The sequence below is a fragment of the Hyperoodon ampullatus genome (genome assembly GCF_949752795.1).
Source record: "Hyperoodon ampullatus genome assembly, chromosome: 2".
Classification (NCBI taxonomy): Eukaryota; Metazoa; Chordata; class Mammalia; order Artiodactyla; family Ziphiidae; genus Hyperoodon; species Hyperoodon ampullatus.
In genome coordinates, this window is record NC_136915.1 from 24,258,117 (window position 1) to 24,270,943 (window position 12,827).

Below are 12,827 nucleotides of genomic sequence, written 5' to 3' on the forward strand. Positions count from 1 at the left end.
ACTCTCCCCGCAGGAGCTGCGTGACCCTGTAAGACTCGGGGCAGAGCCGTCCCTGCTATGCTCCACACCCCAGGGCTCCTGCCTCACGGGGGCACCATCCACACTGATAGTGGCCCTGGGCCCTGAGGTCTCATCCCCATCACCTCTAAGCACAAAGCAGCCAGAGGCAGCTTTAGAAATACAACTTTAATATACTTCAGTGACTTACTGTGGCATTTAAGCTCAAGTTTTGAATTACTGATGCAGCCGCCAAGGCCCAGGGAAGTCTGACTCTGTCCGCCTCTGATTCCCCCATTCAAGATGGTCCAGGCATACTGGTCTTTCTTCTGCCACCCAAACGTCTGAGCCTTGGCACGTGTTGTTTCCTCTGCCTGGAGCATCCTCACCAGGGAGGCCAGAGGGAGTGACGGGACAGGGGGCGCGGGCCGGTGTGGGACAAACCCCGCAGGTGCTACAGGATGCGGACAGGGTCTGCCTGCTCTGCTCGCCGCTGCCTGAACCATGAGGACGGAACCAGAGCCACAGCCCCCCGCAGACGAGGCCCGGCACCTGGACAGGTTAGCGGGTGGCGGTGGGTAGTCAGGTCACCTGCTTTCCTTACTGGGCACGGCCACTGGAGCCACCAGGAACGTCTCTCACAGAAGCTCCGCTGGCGAAGGGAGGGGCGTCTCTGCCCTGGGGTCAGGAACGTCACTGCCTGTGCGTGCACTGGCCGTGACGCGCGGGCTGGGCAACTCGCCTCTCGGGCAGAACGGGGCTGTGACGCTCTGCTCTACTCACTCCTCGGCAACCAGGTCTGTGAGGGGCCTGGGAAGATGCAGAGGTTGTCCGGGTTACCTGTTACCAGTAGGACCCTCATCCAGGGCGGGATAAGGCAGAGGGCAGGGGCGGGGCGGGGCGGGGCGGGGCGGGGCGAGCCTCCCGGTCCTGCTCAGGCCTCTCCTTACTCACGTGCCTCACTGCTCACTCCTGGCATCTCAGGGACACCTGGAGGGAGGCAGCTGCTTCCCAGCCGTGGAGGAAAGCGTTCTTACCAGGTTCCCCGATGTTCATCAAATTGGAATGAAAGTTGTGACAGTTATCTATGTGAAAATGCTACTCCGAAAATAAAAATAAAAGCAAGAAAGGCCATCTACCCTCTTTCCTGAGAGAAACACTGTGGGAGCTGCCAGTGTCCAGGGGCAGGAGGGCGGAGCAGGGAAGTGGGCGGCCCAGGGTCCGATATCTGACCTCAGTCTCTCCCACCTCCATGGCCCACACCTGCATCTCTGCTCCCAGCCTGTATGGAAGATTCTTCCGAACACATCTGTTTTTACGCTAAACCATCCCTGAGTTTTCCACTGGTGTCAGCCCCGTGTTCCTGGGAGGGAGGGGTGAGGGCTGAGGGCCATGGGGCTAGCTGGAGAAAAGGAAGGAAAAACACTCCCATCGCGGGAGATGGCGAGGCTGGCCTATTAGCACATGAATGGAACTAACCCTTAGTTAAGAAATGATGTGCTGAAATAACAGGCTTCCCATCTTCTTCCTGTGATCACTGCGTGCTCCCTGACCACCTGTCTTCTCTCCGCACTCCCTCCCCCTCAGGATGCTCTATTATTTTTTCCTTCCTTTTGCTTACCTATAAGACAACACTTTTTGCCACATTATTTTTATCAAAATCCTCCAGGGAGAAGCACAGCAGAGCCGACTGTGTAGCCCCTTTTGCAGGAACCAAAGAAACCATTTTTCAAATTGCACAAAATTATTAGAAATTAGAACGGCATTTATGTCAGTTACAGCTGGGGATGGAGAGAAAGGTGGTCTGTGTGGAGGTGGGGCTGGGGTGCATTACGCTCTCCTCAGTAATGGGGGGGGCAGCGTGGGAAGTGGAGAGAGCACTGGACTGGGAGTCCCGGGGGCCTGGAGTCAGACCCCTGTGGGCGCCATCCAGAACCTCTGTTTGTGTAGACGGGTGTGCAGATATGCTCAGCACACACATGGACATACACAGAGACACAGATACACACAGGCAGAGACAGACGCAGATACACGTGGACACAGGCACGTATTCCCTCCGGATACACATACACACATCCCCCACGCACACACTCTCACCCATTCACGTGACACACAGAGGTGTTCGTTTGGCCAAGGTCAGAGGCAGGGGAAGGTGAGCCCACAAGGCAGAGGGGAGTGGGGGGTCTGTGAGTGTCATTCCCATCCCCCATGCTCCACCCAACTCCCCTTCGGGGGGAGAGGATGAAGAGGGTGGAGTGGGTGGCAACCCTCACCCTCTCAGGAGTCAGGAATGGATTCTGCTCCCAGCTCTGATGAGCCTCCTACCCTGAGCCCCCTTCCTTGGGCCCCTGGCCCCACCACTGCCAGGCAGAGACACCTCCTGCTCTGGCTCCTTGTCCAGCCGAGGAAAGAGCTCTACTTGCGTGATGACAAGCAACACACACGATACAGGTCAACCTGGTGACACTCACAGATCCGAGCGGCTGAGGATTCTCAGGGCACCGGCGGGTCAGCAGCCAAGGGAGGATGAGACACATCAGTCAGGTCCGCCTCTGCTGGCCCTTGACCTGAGGACGTGTGGTTTCAAGGGAAGAGGGTGGTGATTCTGGCAATGAGAGGAGAGGAGCGGGGAAACCAGCTGTAGAGAGAAGGATGAACAGGTGCCCAGAGAGAAGCTGAGATGAGCCCCCAGGGTGGGGTGGGCAGTGGGCCGCTGTCTAGGGTCCCAGTGGGGGCTGCAGGCCCTGGTTTCAGGCTCTAGTGAGGCAGGGTCTTCCATGAGACGCTCCCCCCCCACCCCAAGCCTGGTACTCTATCCGCACACAATTTCCTCTTACCTAAGCTAGACTGGTTTTCTGTTTTTTGCAAAGAGCCCTAACTTGGACACCAAGAAAACCTATTTATTTTTAAAACTGCTTTAAAAAAAGCACCATTTCCAACAATGAATGTCTCCTACTCACAGAGGCCTCGTCAAACATGAGGAACGAGGCTTTTGTAAACCTGTATGAAAATTAAATCCACAATCTGGGCACACACTTGCTTGACAAGTGATAATTAACTGCTGACAATATAATTTCAGTTTGGATGCACATGTGTTTTTCATCAAAAAGTAATCAAAGAAGAATTGTGAATGGCCAATAAGCACGAGAAAAGATGCTCAGCATTGTTAGTCATCAAGGAAATGCAAATTAAAGCCACAATGAGAGGGCATTACACACCTACTGGAGTGGCTAAAATTAAAAAGACTGAAAATAACAAGTATTGGTGAGGATGTGGAAGAACGGAGCCCTTATACATTGCTGGTGGGAATACGAAATGTTACAATGACAATGGAGAACAGTCTGGTGGTTTCTTAAAAACTTGACTGCATCTACCCCACAATCCAGCTGTTCCACTCCATTTACCCAAAACTCTGGGCTTGACTGTGGGAACTCAGCTCTTCCGCTGGAAAGCTTTTCAGAATAGATATTGAGCGTCCACTGCCCTTTGCTGGGATGGGGCTCTGCCAAGAAACGGCACTGGGATTATGTGTCCCTAGATCTTCCCTGACCCACAGACCTGGCGGCAGTCCTGGCTCAGACAATCCATTTCTTGCTGAGGGACCAGCATCCTCCTCTGATCATGCCCAGGCCTGAATGTGCCCAAATCCAATGGGTGGGGGCTTGGTGCTGACTCCAGCTTCAAGAGAGGAGATGGGCATCTGATCTCTGCAGCCCCTACCACACTCTAGGTTCTGCAGGTGTCATACCCTGTCTCCCCATTTCACAGGGGAGGAAACTGAGGCTCAGAGACTTGGAGTCACTTATTCAAGGCCACACAGGTGATGAGTGGCAAAACGGGGAGAGATGTGAACTCTGACCTGCCTGACTCCCAAGTCTGTGGCCCTCACCCCACCTACCTGCCTTTCCTGTGATCCACTCAACTCCTCTATGCCTCAGTTTTCTCATGTGTAAAATGGGAATGATAGTGATACTTTGCCTCATGAGCTTGTCATGAGAATTAAATAAGTTAATACATAGAACAGTGCTTGGTACATGGAAATCTCTCAATCCACGTGAGTGATAATACTTATTATTAATTAATTCAGATAATTAAAAATATCATGGTGCCATCTTCATTCCTTCTCCCAGTGGGACAAGTTGGCTTTTCCCCCTTAATCATCTCTGTATCCCCCTGGGAATTTCACCCTGATTTCCCTTACCCACTTAAGAGGGAAACCAGAAAGGGACCCTGTGACCTAGAGATCAGGGCAAACATTGTTTTCTGGCCCGTGAAGGGCAAGACTCCTCTGAGCTGAGAATCCAAGATTCCTATCTCACTAAAACAGCCAAACTCCCCAGGCACTCAATTACTGAAGAATCCATGCTAACCATGTGAAAGGGAATTTTAAATGCCCACGTCCGATTGTGTAGAAGGAAACTTGACTCCATTTCAAAGGGGCCACCTCTGTCTATTTCTCTTCTCTCTTAGGAGCAATTTGTCATGATCAAGGACAATTTGAAAAATGTAGCAAACTTAAGAAGAGGAGCCCGGTCTCCCTCTTGGACAGTCCTTCTCCAACTCTCCCTCACTCTGGAAGGAGGCAGAAATTCTAGAATCACAGATGCAGACTGGAGACACAGCATTCAATCCACACGACAGACGGCAGGGGTGGCATCCAGGTCATTGTCAGGGAGTCAGCTCCTCCAGGCACTCATGAGGGACTCTGCAGTTATCCACCCCCCATCCTCCGTCCCCCATGCTGACCTCTCATCAATACCTGGGCCGGGTCAGGGTCAGTGTAGGGATGTGTAGACACGTTAACCCTCATGCACTTTGATCAGAGCAGAGCCCCGGCCCCGCATCAGAGCCCGTTGATACTCTGTGTACAATCGCACCGGTTTCCATACGTACTAGAGGCAGCGCACAGGGAGTGGGGGAGTGGCCGAGCCGGGCAGACGCAGGTGGAGTCCGGGGAAGGAGTGACACCCGGGAGAGCGTCAGTGACGGGGCCACCGTGAGAAGCTCCGTGAGGACGTGGTGAGTGGCCGCCTGCTCATCAAACCTCGTGGTTCTGAGAGGGACTGAAGTGGCTTCTCAAACCCACACTGCGCAGCAAGATTCATGTGTTCCTCTCGAGCGTTCGCTGAGCACCTACTGTGTGCAGGCCCTGTGCTGGGAGCTGAGCTTGCGCTGAGGACCAGATGGGTCCCGCCCTCAGTCAGGTGGGGAGAAATGGAGACCCCATTACCCCTTGATGAGGATGCGCCTGAGCTGCAGGAAAACAGTTGGGGGGTGACTAACTCTGACCCTGACCTGGGTCTAGAGTGAGAGCTCCCCGATAACCCGGGGAGTTTGGGCATTTGGAGACCATCTTCACTTCTCAGGGGAGCTGACAGAGGTGGCCCAGATGGAGGAGGGACTTGCCTCAAGTCCTGGATCCAGGTTTCCCCAAACCTGAGCTCCGTCCCCAGCATCACCTGGCTTCGGGGGCTTATGGGACAATCATGGTGATGACGCAACCCACTTCCTCATTCCCAGGCCACACAGCAAACTTTCCCACGCTGACAGTAATTATACTAACCAGAGTTTAACTTGCAAGGAGACAATGAAAATGCGTTATTTAAATAGTGATTATTAAAATCATGCTGGGGGGTTGCTACATAATAGGTAATTATCTGGAACATAATTGGGAAAACAATGTAGTCAATGTTATTTAGCTCTTCCCACTGAAACCAGAGTTAATCCTGGGGAGCGAGCGGCATACTCAGTGGCACCAGTGATATTTGCAATTATATTCTTATTACGTCTCAATTGAGTGGAGATGCTTCCTCAAGATTATTGATACTTCGCCTTCATATCCAGCCAGAACACATCAAACCATTGTTCCATTTACACCTTTGTACAATTATACATTTGCTTATAGTTTTTTATATGCACTCCTTCACCTCTAGTATTAGTTTTATTTTTCATGCATTTATTGCTTCTTTCATTCATTTATTCACACACATCCTGTGTTCATTTATTCCTTGCTATTCATTCCTCCTTCCATTGATTGTACTTTCCTTCACTCTTTCTTCCCTTGTTTATTTATTTATTTTTAAATTTTATTTTATTTTATTTTATTTGCAGTATGCGGGCTTTCACTGTTGTGGCCTCTCCCGTTGCAGAGCACAGGCTCCGGATGCGCAGGTTCAGTGGCCGTGGCTCACGGGCCTAGCCGCTCCGTGGCATGTGGGATCTTCCCGGACCGGGGAACGAACCCACGTCCCCTGCATCGGCAGGAAGACTCTCAAGCACTGCGCCACCAGGGGAGCCCTTCCCTTGTTTATCTATGTACCCAGTTCCTCACTCAGTCAACCAGTGACTTCTTCACTCCTTCACACTTTACTTCATTGGGTCATTCATTCTACCACTCGAGGATGTGCTCTTTCATTCATCACTTCGTTCTTTCATTTATTTGTTATTCCCTGGTTCACTCATTTATTCGATGGTTCATGTAGTTGTCCCTCCCTTCATTCATTCATCATTTGACTGTGAACAGCTTGGTCATATGCAATGTGAGGGGTGCCTCTGTCTGGTGTGATTGCAGCCATGCCACCTCTCTGGCATTTTCTAGGCATTTCAGTAGAATGGGCCTTGGGGCTTATCTTTTTTTAAAGCCAACTTTTTATTATAGGATAATGTAATGTAAAACATACATAGAGCAAAGTACATAAATCATAAGTGTATGGCTAGAAGAATTTTCTGAAACTTAATATACTTGTAGGACAAGCACCAGGTCAAGCAAGAGAATGTTACCAGTAGCCCAGCCTGTCACTATCCCTCTAGGCCTAGACTGGTAATCAGTATTGTGATGTCTAACACTGTATATTGCCTGTGCCTGATCCAGAACTTCATACAAGTGGATTTGAACTATTTTGTGCTCTTACGTACCTTGTTTCCACTTTGTTCAACATTATTTTGTGTGGTTTATCCAAGTTTCTGCATTGAGTTGTACATTGTTCACTTGTGTTGATATAGGTTATATGTATATTGTTTGAATATGCAACTACTTATTTACCCATCTAACTCCAGGTGAAATTGAGTACTGTCCACTTTGGGACTACTATGAACAGTGCTGCTGTGGAACTCTTGCGTGTGTCTTTTGGGGAGCATATGGATCAATTTCTGCTGGGTGGACACCTCGGAGTGGAATTTCTGGATCTCATGGACTATTTCATGAACATATGTATAGCAATATACACATATACTGAGATATATATATATATATATATATACACATAGTATATGTATAAATGACTATACGTATGTTCAGCCATAAAAGATACCACCACACAGTGTTCCAAAGTGGTTATTGCAATTTGTATTCCCACCAGCAGTGTGTGAGGCCCATCCTTTCCCCACAGACATGCCCCTGAATCACTCGCTTTCCCCATGACCTCACCTCACCCTTGGTGTGTCTCAGGCTCCCTGGCCCAGGTGCTCAGTGCTCCTTCCCAGTCTTGCCCCTCTTTGGGGCTTCAGTGAAGGTCTTCCTCTTCCCTCGTTCTGCTGTTGGCTCCTTCCAGCCCTGGTCCTGGGGACACATTCTCAAGTCACTCTGGGTGAGTGGCTTGAGGCCAGGTCATCTGGACCTGGCCCAGCCTGGCTGCCTTTCCCACCCTAGGGACTTTGTTGGGGGATGAGGGACCCAGGCATCCTGACCTACCTCCTGGGGTAACCAGCCCATGGCTGAGGCCTTCTGCTGAGCACTGGGGGTCTTTGATAAACCAGGTGTAGGTCCTGCCCTTGTGCAGTTCACAGAATAGTGTCTGAGATATTGCCTGGGTTTCTCTTGTTGTGACTCAAAGATGGGTAGTCAGATTTGAGAGGAAGAAGTTGACAGAGGAAACTTCACATGGAGAGCATCATAGAACTTGGCATCTGATTTACTGGGGGTGGGGTGGGGGTGGGGTGCGGGTGGTGATGTCATAGGATAGAAAGTACCTGAACTTTAAAATGAGTTGGATCTGGGCTCAAATTCCAATGCATTCAAGTCTAGCTGTGTGACTGGAAGGTGATAGCACCAATTCTGGTGATTAGAACACGTGGAGGTGCCATCAGTGCATCCAGGAGGAGATGTCCAGTGGGCTGTTAGGAATCCAGAGACTGATGGCAAGGGCCCTGGAGTTGGAGCTGGAAGATCTGGAGAGTCTCACCTCTGTGACCCTCTCTAGGGACTGCAGTCAGCCAAACCCACTTTTCCTTCTGTTTCCTTCTCTGATTCTCCAGCAGTGTGACCTTGGGAAAGTCCCTTCACCTGTTTGTGTCTCAGATGCCACAATCATGAAATGGGGATAAAAAGACCGGCCTCCTGGGACTATGCAGAAGATTGAGTGAGACGGTGGAGGTGAAGGAGTTAACAAACCCTGCCGCCTAACCCATCCCGGGTTGGTCAGCAAATTCTCTCGGAGGGTGGTGTTCCCCTCACTTTGGTTCCATGCATCACCCTTCAGGATTCCACATCCCTCCTTCTTTCTACTCCCTGCTCACTTACTTTCCTTTGTCTCAGTTTTTCTTTGACTTATTTTAATTTTAGACTCAAAAAGATTGTTAGAGACCAACTGGCCCAACCCCAGGCTTTACACATTGGGGAAACTGAGGCCCGGAAAAGTAGAGCAACGGGCTCGAGGTCACCCAGCCAGCTGTGGTCCAGCTCCCAGCTCCACTCAGGATCAATGTCTTTGCTCAATGTGGCTCCTACTCTATGTTCCAGGGAGATGTTCAACCTCGTCTGGGAATTTTCTGACTGATATTCTCAGAAAGAACACAAGCCAACAAGCATGAACGCTGCCTTTGAAAAGCTGGAAGCTAATTTGTCTTGGGGCCCTATTTTCTTTTTCGACTCACCCAAAACCACATTTTCTGATGTGAACTGGCTGTCAGCTTCACTCCAAAGCAAGCACGCTTGATCTATTGCCTATATGAACATAACATGCTATTGATGTAATTAAAAATGCCATCAAGAAAGTTTATGACAAGTGAAGGGCTTTGATTTAGGAGAACTCAAGTTGCTTTCAAACTTTTACTTTAATTTTTAAGTCACGAGAGAGCAAATTATTTTAAAAGGTTACCTTCACCTTAAAAACACCCCAGATGACGTTGCTTGAGCACATGTTGAATGTGTGAAATATGAGTGTTTTATCACTTATCTAAGCCTTTCCCCAGTGATGGGAAGACCTCGGCCAGGGACTCCTTGCTGCACTGCATCATCAGCAATTTCTCTTTGCAGCCTGAGGGTTTGTTTCTTTAGTTCCCTCCAAGAGACCAGACGGAGTTACTAGACCCAGATGAAGACAGGCAGCGACAAGACTTGATTTCAGATTTATCAGCCCTTTCCATTTACTGATGATAATAGCTACCATCTCCAGAGGGCCTACAATGTGCCATGTACCATGTTGGGTGCTTGTTTGTTTAGTTATTATTCATTATTCATGATCCTTACTGTAAACCTGGAAAATACGTTTATTTAAGCTCCCACCTTTATCACAGCTACATCTGCCTGGATTATTGTGGGAGCTGTTCAACTTTCTCCCTGGTTCCATTTTTGCCTTCTATGGTCTCGTGTCCATGGAGCAGAAGAATAGAGTCTTTGAAAGTGCCAGTGCAACCAGGTCCTTTCTGCTTATACCCTCCATGGCTCCCATCTTCTTCAGATTAAAGGGTCCTTCACGGGCACCCAAGATGCCTATGACCTCTCTCCCCTCCCCTCTCCTAACCCTCCCTCCCCACTCTGCCCCAGTCACATGGGGGCCAACCCTCCTTGAGGACCCTTGAGTATGCCAGGCACACTCCCACCTCCTGTCTCACAGTTGTGGTTCCTGTGGCCTGGAGTGCTCTCCCAAGGTACCCTCATGAGTCACACCTTTTATGATCCAGTTGACCTTTAGGGATTAAGGTCATTGAGGGCTTAGATGATCTTTAGGATGCCAGTCATTATTAAGGGCAATGCTCTGAAACTTTTCTTACAAAACCCTCTTAGGGCAGGGGGTAGTGAATGCTCTCTGGGAATCTGAGGGCATTGACAGAAACGAGCCACCACGGAACAGAACATTTTGAGGACTGCTCACTGATCTTGAAAAAAGTCATGTTAATTTTCACTGTATTCCATTATATATTTGTATTTTCTTGAATTAAAAAAAATCTTCCACTAAATCTTTGAGTAGTATTGACGTTCTAGGAAGGTTGGCTTATCATTCAAAAAGGTGCTGTGCCTGGGACTCCACCAACTGGAGAAGCAGAGATTTGGGGTAGAGAGGTAGGGTGAGGTCTTGGAGTAGGTAGAATAAGCTGAAGCTACAGTTGGCTTAGAGGGCCTTTGAGAAGTAAAGAGCCATGTGGTTAAGAGCCCTGGCACATGTCTCATATTTCACAACAACCAGCCAAGTATCTTTATCCTCAGTTTCCTCATCTTTAAAATGCCACTAACACTGGGGATGACTTCATAGAGCTGCCATGAAGGGTCAATGGAATAATGAGTGCAAAGCAGCCAACACACAGTGACATCATTGCTATTATTAGCTGTCATCATAGCAGGGCTGATTTTTAGGGTCTTCAGCACAGGGACGTGACTGAAATATTTTGGGTGGATTTCTGCAGCATTTGCAGAGGGAAGTAGACAGGGATGTTGGCTGGGGACCAGGAGCTGATCTTGGTTCTGGTTCCAGCTCTGCCACTAACTCACAGAGGGACCCTCGGTAGGACATTTTCCTCTCCCTGGGCCTCAGTTTTCTCATCTATAAAATACAGAAGTTTGGATAGAACAATTGCCAAAACACTTCCAGCTGGAACATTCTCTGAATCTGGGAGTTGCTTTCTCAACCTGTTGAAAATCATTTCAATGTCTCATGAGGTGTCTGCTAAAGAAGCTTCTAAAAAATCTAATTAGTTTGGTGTTGATGAATATGGCCACATTTATTAGCCATTCATCAAGAATCTTCTGTATAGGAGAACAGAAGGGATAAAATACTTGGAGTACAAAAATACGGTGGGCAATCAGCAGACTCACAAGACTGTTGGGTGCTTTTCCCCATATGGGGACAGAATTAAGGCTGTGGAACTCAGAGATAGCACCTGCATTGTACCTCAAACCAGGCATCCTAGAATCAGAGGATTGTGGCTCAGGGAGGGAATTTATTTTGCCCAAGGGGATATAAAGCTGATCCAAGTCACTGGCCTTTTAGTCCAGTGACCATTTTATCAATTTACATCACTACTCCAACACTCCTGGCATTTCTTCACCTGTAAAATGAAGAGAGAGATTGTTAAACTCTCTCTCCAAGATTCCTTTTCACTATATTAATTTACTGTTCCTTGAGTCATGAAAGACATATGGAAGTTGGGGTTAGAACCTAGGCCAGCATGGCCACTATCCAAGGTTCTAAAGGAGAGTGAGGGCCTGTCCCTACAACCAGGCCCCCACAGCCAAGGGGAGGAGGGCACAGTTGGCTTCAGAACCTCATTCCATCCACCCTAGAATCATTATTTCTACCATCTCATGGCTCCCCCATGTGCCAGGCTCTTGGTGCCCTCCCCAACTAAGCCTTGGGAACCATATATGACAGGGGCCTTTGGAGAGAAAGCAGCAGTGGTGAATGGTATGTTAGCTTCATTTTCTCACTGATGAGGCACTGAAACTGTGTCTGTCCTAGGTTTGGGTGGTCCAGAAAAAAGAACACCAAAGCTAAGCTCTCTCCATCAGCCATGGTACCATATGATGGGGGGAGGGGCACTCTTGGATACACTAAAGGGCACATGCACAAGCTGTGGTCAGCTTATTATCTAAGACCTTAGATGGGCTGGCTGTCAAAACCCTGTAGGAGCAGCTACAGCCAATAGAGTGGGAGACCAGGGATGTGGAAAAGATGGGCCAGGAAGGGCAGGAGATCCCATGGTCAGACTCACAACTTGGAATCAGTTGGGCTGGAGAACTGCAGGAGGGAAGGTAGATTTGAGGAGGCTGGAAGGTAAAATCCTGGGAAGTGCCTGATGAAATCATCTCCTTACAATTTAATTTTACATTCACCCAGCACTCACTGTGTTACACGTGTGGTTTCATTTAATTCGTTTTAGTGACACAATAAAGAATGCAGCATTATTGCCACTTTACAACTAAGTAAACGTAGCCTCAGAGTGGTAGAGGGACTTGCCCAAGCTCTCTCAGGTTGGGGAGGGACAGAAGTGAGTTTGGAATAAACTCCGTCTGCCTGTAAAACCCTCATTCATTCCATAGCAAACACTCCCACCCCTGACTCTGAATGCAATGGAAACAGGGTTGGACCTGTCCGGAGTGAGTGGGGAGGGTGGGTACAGCAAGGGTGCTGAGTCCCTTCCTGCCACCTGACTTCTGTGCAAACACAGCACATTGAATTGGTATGACTTGGAAGCCCGTTTCTGGGAGAAGGGGAAGTGCCTACCAGCTGGCATCTTATGGCTGGCAGTGTCTCTAAGTGCCCTTGGGAAAAGTGATGTGGGAATATCCACTGGTCAATTAATCAAAGGAGATTGGCTTTTGGGTCATACTTGGCCCTTAGGCCAGGAGTCATAAACACTGACTCACCCACCAGATGTATCTGGGACATTGAGTACTTTCTCTCTCTTGGTATCATGTGATTCCTTGAATACATAAGAGCCGTTTGTTGATCATCTACTGAACTCATTCAACAAATGTCTGTTGAGTGCCTACTAGGTTCTGGGCACAGTGAACCCCACAAAGCGGGCAATGACAGAGACGGGCCAGTTGGACTCCTGCTGTGCCCTCTGTGTGGCCTCTGTAGCCACGTGGGGGCTCCCCTTTCACACTCTGGCCC

General features: G+C 49.1%; 1 pseudogene across 1 annotated transcript in view; it reads left to right on the forward strand.

Annotated features, from left to right (window-relative positions):
- The first annotated feature begins 501 nt into the window (after nucleotides 1-501).
- Nucleotides 502-12,827, forward strand: part of LOC307063954 (cytochrome c-like) — a 32,247-nt pseudogene continuing 19,921 nt past the window's right edge. The window contains exon 1 of the transcript in view: nucleotides 502-557. The product of the transcript in view is annotated as a cytochrome c-like (transcript). The remainder of the gene's footprint in view (nucleotides 558-12,827) is intronic.